Source organism: Ursus arctos, unplaced genomic scaffold, assembly GCF_023065955.2.
Source record: "Ursus arctos isolate Adak ecotype North America unplaced genomic scaffold, UrsArc2.0 scaffold_17, whole genome shotgun sequence".
NCBI lineage: Eukaryota > Metazoa > Chordata > Mammalia > Carnivora > Ursidae > Ursus > Ursus arctos.
The window spans coordinates 42,602,120-42,622,001 of NW_026622841.1; the positions used below are offsets into that span (position 1 = coordinate 42,602,120).

General features: G+C 39.0%; 1 protein-coding gene across 2 annotated transcripts in view; it reads left to right on the forward strand.

Annotated features, from left to right (window-relative positions):
* Positions 1 to 529: 529 nt before the first annotated feature.
* Positions 530 to 19,882, forward strand: part of CHST9 (carbohydrate sulfotransferase 9) — a 224,153-nt gene continuing 204,800 nt past the window's right edge. Inside the window, exon 1 of one of the 2 annotated variants that reach the window (XM_026496140.4) lies at positions 530 to 711. The gene's annotated coding sequence lies outside the window, so the exon portion shown is untranslated. The remainder of the gene's footprint in view (positions 712 to 19,882) is intronic. The other variant, XM_057313165.1, reaches the window with a different exon arrangement.

The window sequence follows — 19,882 nt, forward strand, 5'->3', positions numbered from 1 at the left end:
CCTTATACAAACCTACTACTGAACTCACCCTGGACACATGCTCTTGTACTGTACCTACTGACCTACCATAAGCAGTGTGTGTGTGTGTGAGATATCTGTGAAGCAAAAGAAATTCTAAGACTTTGGAGTCAATGTTTGCGATAACCTACTAACCTATTGATTTGTCCTTCGGGTGTTTCTAGAACACCTGGAAAAGGAATCTGAGACGGGGCGGAGGTGAAGAGGGGAAGGAGAATTAGGAAAGGGCGAGGATAATTACTTCCTGAACCAAGCCTGGGTGGCACTCGAGCCTCGGCCGCACCGGGGTCGGGAGGCAGGGCGAGGAGCCGCCGGGGGACAAGCCAGAAAGTCGGGGGGATGAGCGGACGGCGGCGGCGGAGCAGCGGGCGGCGGGGCGGGCGGCGCGCGGCTGGGGAGATAAAAGCGGGAGGCGGAGCCGCCGGGGCGGGCGGGGGCGCGGCGGCCGCGGCGGGAACGGAGCGCGAGCGGGAGCGGGCTCGAGCCGAGGCGGCGCCGCAGCCAGCCCGGCGGACTGACGAGGGCGAGCGCCGGGCTCCACGCTGCCCCTGCTCCCCGCGCGCCGCGCCCGCTACTGCGCACCCGACGGCCCGCGGCGGGGAGGGGTCCACCGAGTTTGCCCCGGAGCGCGGGGAAGTTTCCCGCGAAGCTCCGCTCCCGGAAAAGGAGGACCAGCAGGCGGCCGCTCGCGAGGTGAGCGCACCGGCTTGGGGCCGGGGACGGGGTGGGGTGCGGGGGCCGGGATTGCGGGGAGCGGTGAGCAGCCGCGGTAGAGGGGTCTGCGTGGGCGGGGAAGTGCATCCTCACCTTTTCAGGTACTTCGCCTCTGTCGAATGAGGGAGGCAGCTTTCTTTTCCTCTTGACCCCGTCTTTCCCTCCCTCCTCACCTTGCCCCCATATTTGAACCCACTTCCGTTCACTTTATTGGACCTGCTCGGAGGGGCGGCGTGTCCGGGAAGTGGAGGGGACAGGACGCGGGAGGGGCGCAGGGGGAGGACGGGCGCCCGAACTTAACTACCTGTGCTGGGTTCCCGGGCCCGGCGGGGAGCCCGGGACTCCAGGATTCCGGCGCCAGCGCCCACTTGGCGCAAGCGGGGGTTGGAAGGAGGACACTACAAGGCACAGTATTGAGTTTCTGATGCCGGTTTATCCGGTCCTCCGGCATGTTTGGCAGAAAGATGAGCATCTCTGCAGCGGTGCCTCTTTAAGTGCCTCGGCCTCAAACTCCAGGACCGTGCTGAAGCTCCTGCGAAAGCTGCGGACAGTGTGGGAGGGAAGTTGGGAGACTCGGAGCCCGGGTGATCAGGCCCCAGCAGAGGGGTTGGGAGGCGTGAGGTGGGGAGGAGGATTGAAGTGGGTTGGGGAGAGTAGGAACGGCGTGATTGTTTGGTTGCTGCGGCTATGACTTTCGCGCGGTTACCCGCTCCCCTTTCTGCCCCGTTGGAACATCCTATCAGCATATTTCTGTGAGAGGGCGAGAAGGTGTTCTGTTTGATGCCTGTCAGTAGTTATTTCCAACTAAGTTCACAGGTGCGAAGCCTGAGCCACTGCTCCTCCTCGCTCCTCTCCCTGCGGTCCACCCCCCACTTCCCTCCCACAGGCAAACTGTTCCTGAATCGTTCCCAGGGTTTTGAAAGGGATGGCAAGTAAATAATATAGTTTGTGTTTGTGTGACTTTCCCCCCATTATGTTATCAGAACCAAATCAAAACACTGGAGATGTTTAATAAGATTCCCTTGCAGCAGTTTTTATAGTAATTAAGAGTATTATTTACACTGTTTATTTTTCTGCGCTTTAACTCCAAACATTGCATCAGTCTCTCTATATACAGCTCTAGCTGTACTGTCACTGTGTCACTGGGTTTAAAGGACAAGGGCTTCTTTTGGACTCACATCTACACACCAAAATACAGTGCGACAATATTCAGTATTTATCTGTCTTCCTGATTCAGTGGTCTGGCACATGCCAATTGCAGTACATAATCGTAACACCATATGCCTGTCTACCAAATTGAGGATAAGAAGAATGTTATTGTTTTTCATGTGCAGGACTACCCTGGACTACCAGATTTTATTATTGCTTAAGGGGTTTTGAAGAGCTTCGGTCAAAATGAATCAAATATACAGAACAAAATTACAATTCTACCCAACGCGTTCAAAAGGAATACAATTCCTGGACACTTATAGTTGACTAGTTATTGAAGAAAAATTAAAATCCTCTCATCACACAGAAAACATTTTGATTGAATATAGTCAATAAGAAATAGCACACATTGAATGCCCCGAGAAAGCAAGAAGAATTTTCCTTGTGCTTCATTTGAGTTTTATCTCCTTTATTACAGTAACATCCTCCAGAAAATGAACACCTTGCAGATAGATGTTGGTATGTACTGACTAAACACCATATTTTTTAATACAGAGGCTTGGTGACAGTCCAAAAACATAAATGTTTTAAATCATTACCAACCATCTGTTCTCTCCCACTCACTTAAAGCGCAATCTTTTATTTTCACAGGTATCAAAACATACATCCTCATTTCATACATTTCCATGAATATCCTGAAAGCTGCAGTGATATCTGATGTTGACCCAAGTTTGGCAACTGTTGTGTTTGGCTTTTACACTCTAAGCTCCTCTCCTTTTATTTTCAATGAAAGAAGAAATCAAAAAGTTTTAAAGCCTTTGGCCAAAGCTGGTGTATATACTCCAGTGAAATCCGATTGCCTTTTTTTTTTTTTCCTCCACCTTTTTGTTACCAAACAGCAGCTGAGAATTAGTACAGCTGCAGGCTCCTCCTGATGACATTCTTTCCCTTTCTTCCTGGTCACAAGGGTAGCATTTGGTGCTCTGAAGCAGTGTATTAAACAGCCTTGTGACTCCAGAAAATTAGTGTGGTTCCAGAAGGATATAACCTCTTCCCAGGAAGAATTTACAAAATGGGAGGCTAACGTAATATTCCAGACCCCAGATGAAGTGGACTGAAGACATACACTTTGTTTCCCACACAGATGCTGGCTGTCGATATTACGTAGGATATGAATAACATGTCTCGGTAGTATTCTTTATACTTGTGTTTGGGAACTTGGATGAGTTTGTATGTAATCAGCGGATAGAGTCACACCCTTCATTTTGTTCATGTCATCATTAGAGCAATATGTGGGGTTTTGAGTGTCCCCCACTCCTTCCCCAATCCAAGAAGGCGTTCACGTTTAGGGATGTTTGCTATAGCTACAACTGGAGTTTTCAGACATTTTTCTCACTCAAAATTAAGTTGCATAATAAATATATTATTCCTTCAGTGCAGCCAGAACACTGGGAAATTCTTTTTACTCAAATCCAGGTGTAATGTTCCAAAACACTTTCATAGTTTTAAGGAAAAAGATATTGGCAATCTTGCCCACACTTTGCAAATAATTGATGTGTACTAAGAGAATATCAAGAACCAAAGAAAGGTGAGGTTTCTGCCTTCTGACCTGGTACTGCTCTATACTGCTTTTGCTTTGAAAGCCTAAGAATCTCCTTTCTTACTACCAGGATAGCACTGAAAGGACTGAGCCCAAACTATAGACAATTTTGAAAGTTAAGTTGCCTTTAAAATATAGTCTGATTTAAACCTTTGGAAATACATAAGGATGTGTTAGATCTTATTTTTCTGTATACTAAAAATGAATTATTGAGGGGAAACAGTTTCACTATGTATAGTAAGCACTCTGAATTATTCATGTTAATGAGAAGAATAGAGGCAAAGATAATCCAAAATCATGGTTATTTAAAAAGTCATTTGTTTTTGTCTTTGGAACGTATTACATGTTCGGTTTAAAAAAGATTTTCATTGTTATTGTGGGCAAGTTGCCTTTCTAATTATTTTGTTTTGTTTAGGTTAATTTTTAAATGAGCTTCTATACCTCAGACACCAGAACCGATTTATAGGGAGGTGGCACAGATGGGCAACCTGCCCAGAAAGGAACTGGGTGATAGAAGTAAGCGAAGCTGGTATGGGAACTTTGCAATGGAATATATGTCATTCACAGAAACATAATCAAGACTCGATTGTATATCTACGTAATGAATATGTTTTAAGAATTAGACATATTCCTGGAAAAAGTGAAAGTCCTACAATCAAAAGTTGAGAAATTCATTCCCACTTCACATGTAAGAGAGGTGATTAATACGTTTTTTTAAAAAAATGATAGTGGATTACTCCTGAAAACCAAACAGGAACATTCTGATTGATAAATCTTACCAAGCCAAATCTGTAACCGTGAGGTTTTACGAACGCGTACACACGTGTATGTGTGAAGGTGACAATCCTCAGCCTTCCATGGGTACTTTCTAAAGAAGAAACAGACGCCACCAGAGTAAGGGGTTCATCTCTGTACCTATAATCCAAATCAAAGTACATTTCATTGAAGAGAAGCTCTCAAGTATCTACTGTTACCGTGGACCTGGTTAGATAAAATAGTTGAAGTTCAGCAAGACTGGTAATTTAACAGTTTTCTATTGTGTTTTCCAAAAGCTCTAGGGCAAAATTGGTTGTGGATGAAATAGTTACTTGAACAAGAAGTTGATTCACACCATAGCGCTGGCCGTTAAACACCTCGTTTATAGTCACTGTTCAGTGGTATATAGATTTTGTTGAATTGTTAGTTCTGTGGACTATTAGAAAACCTCTGTGGGGAAGGTTAGAGCTGCTAAAAATATATGATTGGAAAAGCAGATAAGATCACTTTTATTTCAAGAATTCAAAGCAAAACGTAAAACCGTAACTTTTACAGCAGTGAGCAGAATGGTAACAGAGTAGATGTCCCCTTCAGAGTGGTGACTATGTTCTCGTAATAAATGTGCTCACTACTGCGAGTGGAGAGGTACTTCTTTATTGAGGAAACATTTTTAAAAAAATTTTTCATAGGGCATGGCATTTTTTTTTTTAAAAGACTTGAGTCCTTAGACTGAGTATTTTAAAAGCAATATTGTGGTTGGAAATATAATTGAGACCCACAGGATATATTTTATACACATTTGTTAAAGAAATCAGTTTCTTCAGATCAGCGCCTAAGTCTTAGAAACAAAATTACGCATTTTGTTATAGAGATGGAAAGGACCTTTAAAGTAATTTATTCCAATGCCCTCATTTTACAGTTAAGGAAATGGGGACCCACAGTGATCACGGTGAGCCGCTAAAGGTCATACTGGTAGTTAGTGGCAGAGCAGAAACTAGAAACCTGATCTCCTGAGTCATTCAGCTCCCATGTAGTAAGTTGGGTGCTGAGGCAGGGGAGTTAACTCTTTCTGGCCATCACGGTAACAACTCCACAAGATAATCACGAAATGGAATGGTACAGAGATAGATGCAGAAGGCTCGTGATTTTTCTGTCTTCTGTCATCCACTGGGTGATTGCCATGGACCAAACCGTGGTTCTCAACCCTCTTTGTCTCTTTTTTTTTAACAGCAAATATTTTTGTTTTTCCCCGTTCATATCCTGAAATGTAATTCATCAATAATTTAGTTACCGAATATATCTGTAATGAAAAGGAGCAGTAAAATAAAAGTTAATTTGTAATTAATAACTATACTAATGTCTGGGAATGACTTCACTGGAGCACATATTAAAGAAGCAGAAGCTTGCATGAATATATAATGAATGAAGGTGGATTTAAGACAAATAAAAACATCAGAAGACATTCTATTCAAGAAGTACAGGAAAGTGAAAGAACAGGATAGACTGTAAGTATGTTAGGATAGTTACAAACCAGACTTATTTGTATGTGATAAAGAAGAATATAATGGGAATCGTCCCAGGGAAAATATGCCAAGTCAAATCATAGACTGTCGGAGTGGAGAAAATGTGCAAGTGTGATATTTTGCAAATGAGAGAGTAAATAATATACTTCCACTAAAATTCCAAACCTTTTTTATGGAACATTTTCATGCTGTTACTAGTGGGAACTCTATTTCAAGGGATTCTGCAGGTTACCCAACATATCATCAATAATAGCAGATAAAATACTTCTAAAATGAAAATTATTGATTTCGTGCTGATATTGCTTCTACTATTGTAGTCTGTCAATTCTAGGCTTAGGAGACAGATTACATGGAATGATTAAATTATTCACCGTGGCAACCTTAATTGTCAGTCTCGGGGCTTTCGGTGGAAATTCTTATAAAATGCTTAATTGCAGTTATGTACCATATTCTGTGGGTTGATGTCCACTGTAAGTTTAGATCATTGGGACATTGCATGTTGTATGGGGTATTTGGGGAAATTCTCCATTAAATAGGGCTGCTCCTTCACACTAAAAGCCAACCACACTCCCCTGTCCCAATAACTAATAAACCACAGTGGTAGCCAGCCCCTCCCAAAATGGTCTCTAGGGGCGGTGTGACCCTGAGGAGAGCCATAGGACTAGATAAATAAGATTTTTATGATGACATGGATTATTCTTCATGCCCTTCCTCATCTATCCTTATTTTTTTTTAAGTAGGACTATCCTGCTTGTCCATGGTCTCCTGCCTTCAGTGGGCTAGGGTTACAGACTCTCTGACCATCAAACTCAAGCTCATGCTCTGATCTTTTGCTGTCACTGGCACCTTTATAGAAGTTTACTTCTTCTGGTCCTCATTTCTCTTAGAAATCCCTCTTTGCTGGGTGACTGCGAGTGTTGACAAACTAATATGCAAGCTGGCTAGTATTTTAGTTCTCCCAGGCCTTAACCTTGTTTAGATGCATGTCTCCAAAAAGCATTGAAGGCTTTCATATAGACACAGACAATATATACAGTCACACATATGTGTGTATTCATGTATATGTATATATGCACATGGTATATACGTGTACGTATAATTTCAGGCACTGAAAAAACAGGAAAGGAGGTATTTGAGATTGTATTTTGAATGCCCTTGAAACATATTTATGCAAGCAAAGAACTGCACTGGTTCAATATTTGAAGTTGCACCATAAAATAGTGCTGTGAAGTATGCTCACGGAAGAGACCAAAATGTGTTACCAACGCCAATAAGCTGTTGTTTTAGAATTTTTTTTTTTGTATTGCTTAAAATAAATGCATCCTGTGCTAGCATAGAGGAGTTGGGCTGGGCGGGAAGGGATAGACAACTGTGGTGTCTTAGTAGTCTGGGTACTGTTGACACTAGAAGCACACCAACATCTCTTCTCTCTGCAAAATAGAGAGTTTTTGCAGAGAGATTAGAGGGTTTTGAAGATGACCTGTATATGCAACACACAGGAGAGCATGGGACCCTAGTGACGAGGGAGTTGAGAGGGAAACTCAAATTTTTCACTTCTAACGTTTGGACTAGCAGATGGTAACGTAAGACCTGCTCTCGAAATGAAGAGTTAATGTGAGATGTCATCTCAGTATTAGCTACAGCAAGTATCTTGAACTTACCAAACTGTTAAGCATTGTGTTTTTTTCTTAGATTACTTTCCTTTCTAAGTCCATTTTAGATGTCTTTTATGACACTGTATATCTTAGTCTTTTTAAAGAAGGAGACTTTTTAATGTAAAGTCTTAACAGTGAAGATGAAAGTCATGGGGTATATGTGTGTGTGAGTGAGTGTGAATAATCAGTTGTTTTGACATAACCACGAGATTCTCTCCATAGGAGAGCACGGTTTACCCAATTATGAGAAACGGCTTTTCCTACAAAGGGGATGCAGCAATTGTACAGACCACAATTTGATCTGTGATTATTTTGGTGTATATTGTTCATTCTTACTGGAAGCATCTTGGTCAATTGAATGGCCCAGTGCTCAACCTCAGACTGACCCCTAACTTTATTTGGTCTACTTTTGTTACAATTTCTAATAAGAGTGTAGTGGTGCAGTGGGGATTGAGAGAAGATGAAATTGAGGGTGTTGGATTGTGGAGGTGATAAGGAAAATAAGGAGTTTCTTTCATTTGAGAGCACAAAGATCTGTGTAGGCAGTGAAATTTTATTGGAAATCTGCCTTTTCTTGTTATGCTTTTTACTCTTGTATGGAATAAGGCAAAGATTGTGAAAGCAAAGCCCTCCTCCCTCTTTGCACTGTTAACTCCACCATACAACAGAAACCCCCCCCTTTTTTTTGCCAGAATAAACAGATATGACTTCTTCCAGTTGCTAGCCTCATTGTGCCCCTTTTTACTTCAATACTACCCTAAACTGAAATCTAACACACTAAAGAATGTAGTTAAGAAAAGGAAAAATACACCCAGTCAGTGTAGTGAAAGAAATTTCAGAAGCCTCTAGAAATATGTGAAAACGGGAAAACCAAATAAGACAATTTTGTCAATTCAAATGAAGAATGTAATATTTGCTTTTCCATTAGTTTCAGAAGCAAGAAGCTCAAGGCTCACTTCGTTTTGTAGTCATTTTTATTGTTTTCTTTTTTTATCACAGAGGGAGTTAGAGCTGTGACCTATTGTTACAGGTTACTTGAAGCAAATATAGTCTGTGAAGATTTACATAAAATGATGGCATTGATTACTTTAAAAAAAGAAATTGCAAAATTGAAATGCAGGCACGATTTTTTAGAAACATATCTCTAAATAAATTTGATTTTCCCACAGCCTTCTTTGAACAGATTAGAGTGAGGGTAATTTATTCCCCCCCCCCAAATCAGTGTTCCCAATGTATTAAAAAATGCTTATGTGTGAGTGACATTATTGGACTAAAAGCAGTGACCATTAACATTATTTGACTTTCTAATATTTGCACTCTAATTTTCAATTAGGAACTTTTACCAAAGAATGAGACTCCATTACTGTGACAGGGTTGGCAGTCAGCTGGATGCATTGGGATGGTCTTACTGGTTATCTGTGGCCAGAGCCCAGGTTGTACTGATTGTTAAATATTTTAGGTATTACTCCTGTACTTACGGTATCATTTTTGTGACTTGCTAAAAAATCTAGCAAAGTCATATTCTCAGATTTTGCAGTTCAGGGAATTATAACAGCATCTTTTTTTTTTTTTTTTAAGGAATTGTATTTATTTGACAGAGAGAGACACAGTGAGAAAGGGAACACAAGCAGGGGGAGTGGGAGAGGGAGAAGCAGGCTTCTCGCTGAGCAGGGAGCCAGATGCGGGGTTTAATCCCAGGACCCTGGGATCCTGACCTGAGCAGAAGGCAGACGCTTAAGGACTGAGCCACCCAGGCGCCCCTATAACAGCATCTTGAATGGAAATGGATTTGCAAATTACTGAACTCCCGAGTAGGAGAGATTGTTTATCTAGTACCTTGGAACTTCGGTTCACCTTGAATTTTCCCACCATAGATACACTGAGTACTATCCAATTAGAATTCCTTGAAATTATTGGCACATATTTTATGCAGAGCACACTATAAAACATATTTATGCTCAAGAAGTCCCTCTACGTTCCCCGCTTATAGAGCCAGCTATGTATTTGGCATTTCTTCTTTTCTGTCTTAAATACCAAATGAAACATGTCAAAGTCAAACTTGCTATCCCTGCCCATCTCACCCCAACCTGCAGTATTCCCCAGCTCTGAATCTGGATTTTATCCTTGACATTCCCTCTCCTTCACCCCATATCAGAACATTCACTGAGTTGTTGATTGGGTGAAGTGTGTTATAAATTGTACACCTGAAGCTAATATAACACTGTTTGTCGATTACACTTCAATAATAACATTTTTTTTAAGTGTATTACAAATCTGGCTTGGGCCATCACCCAAGTCTAAGCTTTCACACTCTGCTGTGTAGAAAACCTCAGGGGCTTCATCACTGGTCTCCTGGCATCCGATATTGCTTTCCTACTATTCCATGCTCCAGTGCAAATGTAATTATCACTGCTTTAACTACATCCACCACTTCCATGGGTTGCCATTGCTTGGTAAAGCCCAAAGCTGTGCACCTGACTTTTGTAACCCAACAATGTCGTACTCCTCCAGTCTCATCTTTTCGATGTTCCCACTCTTCCTCTGCATCCACTGGCTGGCTTTCTTCTAGTAGGTCTGACGCACCATGCTCGCCATGCTCCCCACCATCCCCATACCCATGAATACACATACCCAAACATTGCCTAGTTAACTCTTAGCACCTCAAATACTAACCCAAATGTCATTTCTGCAAATGAGCCATTTCTTCCCCGTGGACTGAGCCAAATCTCCTTGTAATGTATATATACACATATATATTTGTATGCGTAAATGTATCCATATTTATGTATTCATATCCCTCATCCCAGATAGTTGCAAATCCATTTATTTGGGTATTTATTGAATCAACCACTAAAGTAGAGAACTGTCTAGTTTTGATGGTCTTTATATTCCTAGAAAATATTGCAGTGCCCACTCCTACTGGGAGTGTAATAAGTATTTATTAAATGAATGTTGACTGATCATTGCTCTCTTTAACCCCGCATGTGCACAGGCATACATACGTACTACACACACACACACCCAGTCACACCCACCCTTACATTCAAGTGAAAATACGTAAATAAAAACTTGCAAGCTTAAAGCCCTACTTTTTTTCTTTCTTTGTGACCTCTCCAAATATCACACTCCTCTTTCTTCAATTTCCGTCCCTATCAATGATTCATTCGAGGTGAATGAATGTGCAGTGTTACATTTGCTTAGAAAGTACAGCTGGTCTATTGAATTTCTTACCCCTCCCCCCAAAAAAGCTCAAGCATTCCTTTATTATTACCTCTGACATGTGAGATCGTTTCATAATTACAGGAATTTTAAAAGGCTTTTTAAAAATTTGTTTAATTGTAAAATTTAAATTTAAAAAAGGCTTTTTAAAAATTTTTAAATTACAGGAATTTTAAAAGGAATTTTAAAACTATGAGAGTTTTATGCTGTGCCATTTGTGCATATTTTGGCATTAGACAGTGATCTAAGATTGTACCATGCTGGAGAAAAGAAAAAGAAAATCTTCTCGAGGTTACCTGTCCATATGGCCCCTGTGTGCAGATACATGAAATGAACGAGAATAAAAATTAAATTAAGAGTAAATATACAGAAATGAAAGAGTAACATAAAAGTCTAGGTTACAAATTAAAAGTTCGTATTTTTAAGCATTGCACAGAGGCTTCCAAGTATGGCTAAAGTAGTTAAGGAAGAGACCTAGCTTACTTACTTGGCACTTACTGTGTTTAGATACAGTTTTAATGTTTGTGCCTAAATTCCAGTTGCTGTATTAAAATTGAGTTGAGTTAGTCTCCTTTTTACTTAAAGCCTTCTTGCTTTGACTAGTTTAGGGGAGAAGCTGCTAAGCCTGGAACCCTTTGTGCCAGAAAATAAGGAATTGTTCAAAACTAATGGAGACATCAGACGGACCTAAGAGCCAGATTTAAGGGACTCCCACTTCAAGGCCCGATTTAGGATCATTTGAACATAAAAAGTACTAATGTATGAAATGGATGAGAGCACATTGACTACGAAAAGAATCCTGAGAGTGTAGTGTGTGTGTAGTATGCAGGTGGTGGTGGGTAGAAGGAAAAGCTCTGTTTTCCTGAAGAATACAAGCTAATAATTTAAAAAATGATGGAATTATAAAGTCACCTTTTTGCAGCACTATTACAAGAGTAATCAAAGGGTCATCCAGCACTGGGTGAATGGTTTTTGGGGACAGGATATCCATGCTATCTCTAAATGGCATCTCACAGATGGCTTATTAATTACAAAGAGGGGTAGATAGGAAGAAATCTGGCAGACACCAATTTCACCAAGTAATCACACTTGACATCACCAACGAGTGGGACAAATTGACATCCTGTACCTCTTGATATGATACATACGTGAAGTAGGACCCTAGCGTGGAGTAATCCCCTGTGAAGTTATAATGCCAAAAATGTTTCACCTGAATCTAATCATAAGGCAATAATCTGACAACTCCAGATGGGTGGAAACATTCTTCAATATAATCAACCTGGACACTTCAAAAATGTCAGTCACACACACACACACACACACACACACACACAAATCCAGGAAAATTGTTCAGGATTAAAGGAGATTGGGAGACGTGGCAACTAACTGCAAGACATCCTTCTTGATTAGATTCCAGATGGAGGAAAACTATAAAGGTTAATACTGGGACAATTGAAGGAATGTGAATTTGGACTGTAGATCACAGAATAATATAACATCCATGGTACATTTCCTAAGTGTGACGATCATATTGGAGTTGTGTAGGGGAATGTCTTTTTTGGGGAAAGGATATATTTGGAAGTATTTACAGGTGAAATCTCATGATCTCTGCAGCTTCCTTTGAAGTGGTTGAGCAAAATTATTGTTTTAAAAAGTGCTGGGAAGAAAGAGAACCAAGTGTGGCAAATGTTAACAATTGTTTAATTTAGGTAAAGATTGTATAGTAGTCATTAGATTAATGCTACTTTTCTGCAGGTTGGATGTTTTTCAGAATAAAAACTGGATAAAATATCCTGTGATTTTAAGCTAACTAGGCAGCAGATGAGATCATTATCCTATTGTTTGGAAGTGAGCCAGCATGTTTGAGAGTTGGTTAGTCCATGAGTAAAGTGTCCTCTCCAACGTATCTAAATTTCTTCACTCAGCATTCCACAATATTCTGTGAGTTATATTTAAACACTTAAGGAGAGCTAGCCTTAAAAGAACATCTCTTAGGCAATGTAGGAGACGATGTACCCTATAAAACAGTTTAACTACTCATGGTTTTCACTACAAAATGCACGACATAACAGACTGTAGTATGCAGTGTAGAATAGATATGGCCAGGGCCCCAGTAAAATTTAGGATCCGGTGTGATTCTCAACTGTACATTGTCTGGAAGGCGGGCAAGCACCGTTAGTGCTTGTGGATTAGAAGTAGGTCCCTAACTCGCAGTACCGTACATTCACATAATAAAGCTCTCTGTTTAATCGGTAAATGAGGGCTGATTCTATATGAAGCACAAAGTAAAAGAGGTTAAATTAAAAATACTTACAAATTTTGTAATAAATTATCTCTTCAGAAAAATTTGACTTCAAAATAACTATTTAAAATATTTCTCCTACCATTAAAGTGTAATGTATAATACTTGTACTCAAGTCCCTGTAAGAATACTTTGCGTTGGTCCTAAGATAACATTTAGGGCTGCTTCAGAGATGTACCTTTCATATAACCAGACCAAGGGGAGTGGTGCTTCTTGATAAACAATAATAATTTAAAAAAAAAGAACTTCTAAACCTTTTTGTATCTTAAGATACAATAAACCAAAGATACAAATATTAAGAGTTCTTTCCCCTTATATTTTATGCGATAGTTCATGAGTTATTCTAAGTTATAACAAGAAGAGATTAGAGTTTCTGAAAAATCCGAAAGAACCAGTCTCTTGATACTGCTAGCATATACTGTCTTGAGGCTAAAATGTCACAATAATAGGAACTCCTCACCAGAAAAAGTTATAATTCATCTTCCACTTACATTTAGACAAATATTGAGAATCAGCTTGAACTTGGCATTCTTTTAGTAAGGGGGAAACAGTAACAAATTATTATGGGGAGGGAGTTGGTTCTTTAAAAGTCTTGATTATCTTCACATAGAGGAAGTAATAGCTTTTGTACCACTGTCCTTCTTTCCCCCACCCCAAGATACTTATATAACTTACATTTATATTAGTCTTAAGACAATGGATAGCCATACCACTGAGAAGTTTAAGACTTGAGAGAATGGGTGAAATTGAATTTTGTGATCTCATTAAACTGTTAATATATTTTTATTTCATATTTTTTAAAAAAGTTCCAAGACCATGAACAACGTAGTTAAGAGCTGTTAGAATTTATAGCAGTAGGGAAAGTGGACTTCCATATAGAATTTGGCATGAGAAGAGAACAGCGGGGCGAACAATTTGTGTAGGTAGTTATTAGCTGGAAGCTATTTGTACTCCAAGTTTATTGAATATACACATATGATAATAAGACTTTGCAGAAATTGAACCCTTTGATAATAAATCCATGTTAAAGATTGTGCCTTGGGGAATAATTCTAGATGTTATAAGTATATTTGAATTCCCTCCACACAGAATGCAGAACTCTAGACCAAGTAACTATTTTTCATTCATGGTATTTAATAGGTCATTTCACCTAAAGTCTCAGAAAGGAAAAATAAAACAAACAATGGAAAATAGTGTTGTTGTTTTATTTGTACCTATATTCAAAACACTGCAATCATGAAAGAAATAGCAAAAGAGAACCATGAAACCTTTCTCCAGAAGTGAACTAAACTATGCTCAAAATCATAGTTATCAGAAATAAATAAATACCTAATCATTATCTGAGAAGTCTCCCGGGCAGTGCATGCTGGAATTACTGATTAACTGGTTTTTGCTTTTGTGGCATCCACTCGGTTGCTTAGAAAAAGCACCTTAGTAGTAAAATAAAATACAGAAAAGGATTCTCCTTATGAACTGGTACATTTATAACACTTCACGGAACCATGCACTCCCCCCCCCAACTCAATTTTACTGTATGTTAACAAAATAAAAATAGATTGAGGGATCCTTCCAATTCCCTTCCCTCATTTTAGACTTTTGTTACATTTTTATTATTATGTCAAATTTTATATTTTCATATTTAAATGAAATCAGTGCTCAGAACAGTCCTTTCATAACTGTTTCCCTTTCTGAGTTATTTTGATTTATTTTGAGCTTGGCTAGATGTTATTATCAGGGAATTTATTCTAGGAGGGCTCCTGTGGATTTGTGCTTCCTGAATTTTTGCTTGCCTGATGAATTTCCCCATCCCTCCACCACCACCATCCTGTCCCCTTGTCTGGCACCTATGTCTCTAGTCCATAAGCCATTTTTTCATCTGACTATCATCATTTATTAGTTCCAGGAGGTTTTTTTATTGACTTTTTTTTTCTGCATAGATGGTTATGTCATCTGTGACAAAGACAGTTTTATGTCTCCTTACCAATCTGTATACTTTTTATTTCCTTTTTTCACCTTACCAATTAACCAGGATTTCCAGTATGATGTTGAAAAGCAGCGGTGAGAGGAGACATCCTTGCCCTGTTCCTGATCAGAAAGCTTTGAGTGGCTCATTATTAAGGATAATGTTGGCTGAAGGGTTTTTGTAGCTTTTTTTTTTTTTTTGGTCAAGTTGAGGAAGTTCTTAATTTCTAGTTTACTGAGTTTTTATCATGAATTGGAGTTAGAGTTTCTCAAAAGCTTTTTTTGCATCTGTTGATAAACTTGTGTGATTTTTCTTTTTTAGCCTGTTGATGTGATAGGTTACATTAACTGATTTTCGAATGTTGAACCAGCGTTGCATATGTGAGATAAATCCTACTTGGTCATTGTGTATAATTATTTTTATACATCGTTGGATTTGATTTGGCAATACTTTGTTGAGGATTTTTACATCTATGTTCATAAGAGATATTGGTCTATAATTTTCTTTTCTTGTAATGGCTTTCTTCGGTTTTGGTATTAGGGTAATTCTTAGCTCATAGACCAAGTTAGAGGTTATTCCCTCTGCCTCTATCTTCTGACAGAAAATATCAAGAATTGGTATAATTTCTCCCTTTAGTGTTTGGCCTATTCAGATTGTCTATTTCTTTTTGTGTGAATTTTGGCAGATTCTGTCTTTTAAAGAATTGGTCCACTTCATATAGTTATCAAATTTGTGGGCATGGAGTTCATAACATTTCTTTATTATGCTTTTAATTTCCATAGGATATGGAAATCAGTCTGACTAGAGACATTGATTTTATTGATCTTTTCAAAGAACTGGCTTGTGGTTTTGTTGATTTTTTTTTTCCATTGATTTCCTATTTTCTTAAACATTTTTAAAGATTTTACTTATTTATTGGTCAGAGAGAGAGAAAGAGCACAAGCAGGGGGTGTGGCAGGCAGAGGGAGAAGCCGGAAATGTGGGGACTTGATCCCAGGACCCTGGGATCATGACCTGAGCTGAAGGCAGGTGTTTAACCAACTGAGCCACCCAGGCATCCCGGATTTCCTATTTTAAATTTCATTGTTCTGTTCTGATTTTTATTATTTCTTTTCTTCTACTTACTCTGGAATTAACTTGTTCTTCTTTTTCTAATTTCCTCAGTTAGGAGCTTAGAGGGTTTATTTTAGATAATATATGCATTCAGTGCTGTAAGTTTCTCTCTAAGCCCTGATACTGTGGCATACCACAAATTTTGGTAAATTGTATTTTTCATTTTCATTTAGTTCAAAACATTTTTAGATTTCTCTTGCACTTTCTTCTTTGACCATGTGTTATTTAGAGGGGTGTTGTTTAATCTCCAAGTACTTTGGAATTTTCCAGCCATCTTTCTGTTATTGATTTCTTATGTAATTCCACTGTGATATGAGAACAGACATTCTGTGATTTCTATTCTTTTAAAATTTTTAATGCCTGTTTTATGGCCCAGAATGTGGTTTATCATGGTAAATGTTCCATGTACACTTGAGAAGAATGTGTATTTTGCTCTTGTTGGATGGAGTAGTATAGCTGTCCATTATATCCCGTTGACTGATTGTCTTATTGAGTAAAACTATGCCTTCACTGATTTTTTTTCTCTCGCTGGATCTCTCTCTCTCTCTCTTTTTTTTTTTTTAAGATTTTATTTGGGAGAGAGAAAGAGAGCGTGAATGGGGAGGAGGGGCAGAGGAAGAGGGAGAAACAGACTTCCTGCTGATCAGGGAGCATGATGCAGGGCTTGATCCTGGGATCCTGGGGTCATGACTTGAGCTGAAGGCAAATGCTTAACTGACTGAGCCACCCAGGTGCCCCTGGATCTGTTCATTTCTGATAGAGGGCTGTTGACATCTCCAACTTTAATAGTGGATTTATCTGTTTTTCCTTACAGTTCTATCAATTTTTGCCTCACATAGTTTGATGTTCTCTTGTTATACCCTCGTGTTAAGGATTGTTGTATCTTCTTGGAGAATTGACTCCTTTACCATTATACTATGGGATATAATATCTCTGATATCTTTCCTTGTTGTGAAGTCAGGAGCAACTTAACTGGATCCTCTGCTCAGAATATCACAAGGCTGGAATCAAGCTCTTGGATGGGCTGCATTCTCATCTGAAGCCCAGGGTCTTCTTCTAAGCTTATTGAGCATATGGACAGAGTTCACTTATTACAGCTATGGGACTGAGACCCTCAGTTCCTAAAGGCCACCCCTCTGCATAAGAAGTTCATAGTTAGCTTTTTGCTTTTCCAAAGCCAGTAGGAGAACATCTCTGGCTTCAGGAAAGTCCTGGACCGCTTTTAAAGGATCACCTGATTAAGTCATGCCTACTCAAGATACTTTCCATTATATTTTATCTTTTTTTGTGTGTACAACATGATGATTTGATAAATATACATTGTGAAATGATTGTCACAGTCAGGTTAGTTATATCTATCACCTCACATAGCTACCTTTTTTGTGTATGTGTGGTAAGAATGCTTAAGATCTACTCTCTTAGCAATTTTCAAGTACATTACATCCCCAGAACTTATTTATCTTACAGCTGAAGGATTATACTCTGACCAGCATCTCCCTAGTTTCCCAACTTCCTAGCCTCTGGTAACCCCCATTCTGTTCTGTTTCTATGAGTTCTTTTTTTGTTGTTGTTTTTTGGCTTTTGGGTTTTTTTAGATTCCCTACATAAGTGAGACCATATAGTTAATAACACTATATTGTGTTACCTTGCCCCTTGCCTTTAACATTTGTCACACTTGTTAATCATATGTTTAATTTGTTTTAACTTGTTTTCTTGCTTTTTTCCAGTTTACTTTTGTGTTCCAGTACCTAAACCATGTCTGCCAGATAACAGATTCTCAAAATATGTTTGATAAATGACTAAAATGTTGCTATTATCATCAAAATGGGCTAGAGTAGTTCTGAGGCTTTATGAGAGAAGTTAGTCTTGAGCTGCTCATTTATAGGACGGAGGTCAGAAAGAAAGAAAGTTTCAGGATAGAGGTCATAAAAAGAAAAAACAAACTGGTCTATGTACAGATGGGCATGGAGTGCTCAGGAATCCGTAGATTAGAGAAGAGGCGTTCTGTTGGGGGGCAGCAGGAAATTAGCTTGCAGAGTTATAGAGACTACCTTATGAAAAGCCTAAAAGGCAGATAGAAGAGTTTTCCACTTTAGATCAAACAACAACAACATCTAATGACTTTTTAAGCAAAGGAAAACTATTTAATAAGCAGTACTTAAGAATGACTGATGAAGCAGCATTATTTGTGTTGAATTGAAGAGATTATCTAGAGATAAGTTATCTACCCAGAAGTCTCTTTGTTCATTTATTCAACACATCTTTATATTTCACTCACTATGTCTAAAGCACTGTGTTTGGTATGGGTGTTACCATGAACATCACTTCAAAGATAGGTCTTAAAGAACAAACAAGGACCAGCTTGAGGTTGGCAGAGGGTCTGAAAAAGAAACGAGAGAATGTTTGTGTGCCCATGGACAAAAATGAATGCAGTTCGTTCTTAAGAATTTAAATAACTTATCCTACCTTTAGAGTAAAGTTTGAGATCAAGGTATGAGTGATAAAATTAAGGAAGTAAGCAAGAGCTACATGAGAAAGGGCCTTGATTGTCATCTTAAGAAATGTGGAACAGTTAAGAAGTATGAGCAATGATAGAATATATAATGGGAATATCCAGCAGACATTAAAAAATGTGAGACCAGAATAGATGAGTTATATTAGAATGGGAACATGGGTTACCTTTTCATCTTTACAGAAATTAGATCATTTCATGGGGGACAACAGAGAAGAGAAAGTAGAACTCCAAGAAAGAAAAAAAAAAAAAAAAAGAAATGGGTGAGATTGTTAAAGGTTGAACAAGCTATGATCACCATAGGAGTCAGAGATGTGAGACTTTCCAGAATGGTTCAACAAGTCAATGGCATGAAATGTTCAGGCATGCAAAGGTCATATTTTGCAATAGCAAGAAGGAAATAACTTGCAGCCATATAAAGGAAGTTCTCTGTGGTTGCCTGGATGACCAATTAACAGATAATCACAATATTTCAGTTTTTTGTGTTTTTTTTTTTTTTAAGATTTTATTTATTTATTTATGTATTCGACAGAGAGAGAGAGAGACAGCCAGCGAGAGAGGGAACACAGGCAGGGGGAGTGGGAGAGGAAGAAGCAGGCTCCCAGCGGAGGAGCCTGACGTGGGGCTCAATCCCAGGACTCTGGGATCATGCCCTGAGCCAAAGGCAGACACTTAACGACTGCACCACCCAGGCACCCCACAACATTTCAGTTTTGATGTCTACTTTTATAAGTTCCTAAGATGTGGGTAAATGATATAAAAGTATCTGCCCATGTTGGAAAGAGGATATTTTCTTAAGACAAGGAGCCCCTTATATCCTTCTTAGCTCTGACTTTCAGTAACTTTTGGTAATAAAAAGTAAATGAGCTCATTTTCAGCAAATTTTAGTAAATCTCACAAGTTCAGCATCACTCCATTTGAGGGGTACACTTAAGTTTAGTGGAAAAAAATGTGATTTGGAGGCAGACAAACTAAATTTGGATTCTGGTTCTGCCTATTATGAGTCATGTGAACTTCTCTATTTTGGTATTTACTTCCTGTCTCTAAACAATATCTACATCCTAGAATTGATATTTTAGTTTTAGGCTTTATTCATTGACTTTCCACCATGATGGAGGAGTCTTTTCTAGTCCTTTTTCCTTCCTCGTTTTACCATATGTATTGATCCTTGACCTCCCAACCCTCCTATCCTCGCAATGTAGTGATAGCATTTTGTTTACATACATGTTCAGTCCATTCATTATCATGGTTGTGTATGTTTTCCACAGCTAGCCATGCAGCTCAATCTCATTTTTTCCTTTCCTACATTTTCTGTTTTCCCTGAAGTTAATAGTGTCTTTCTCTTTTATTTGCGTAAT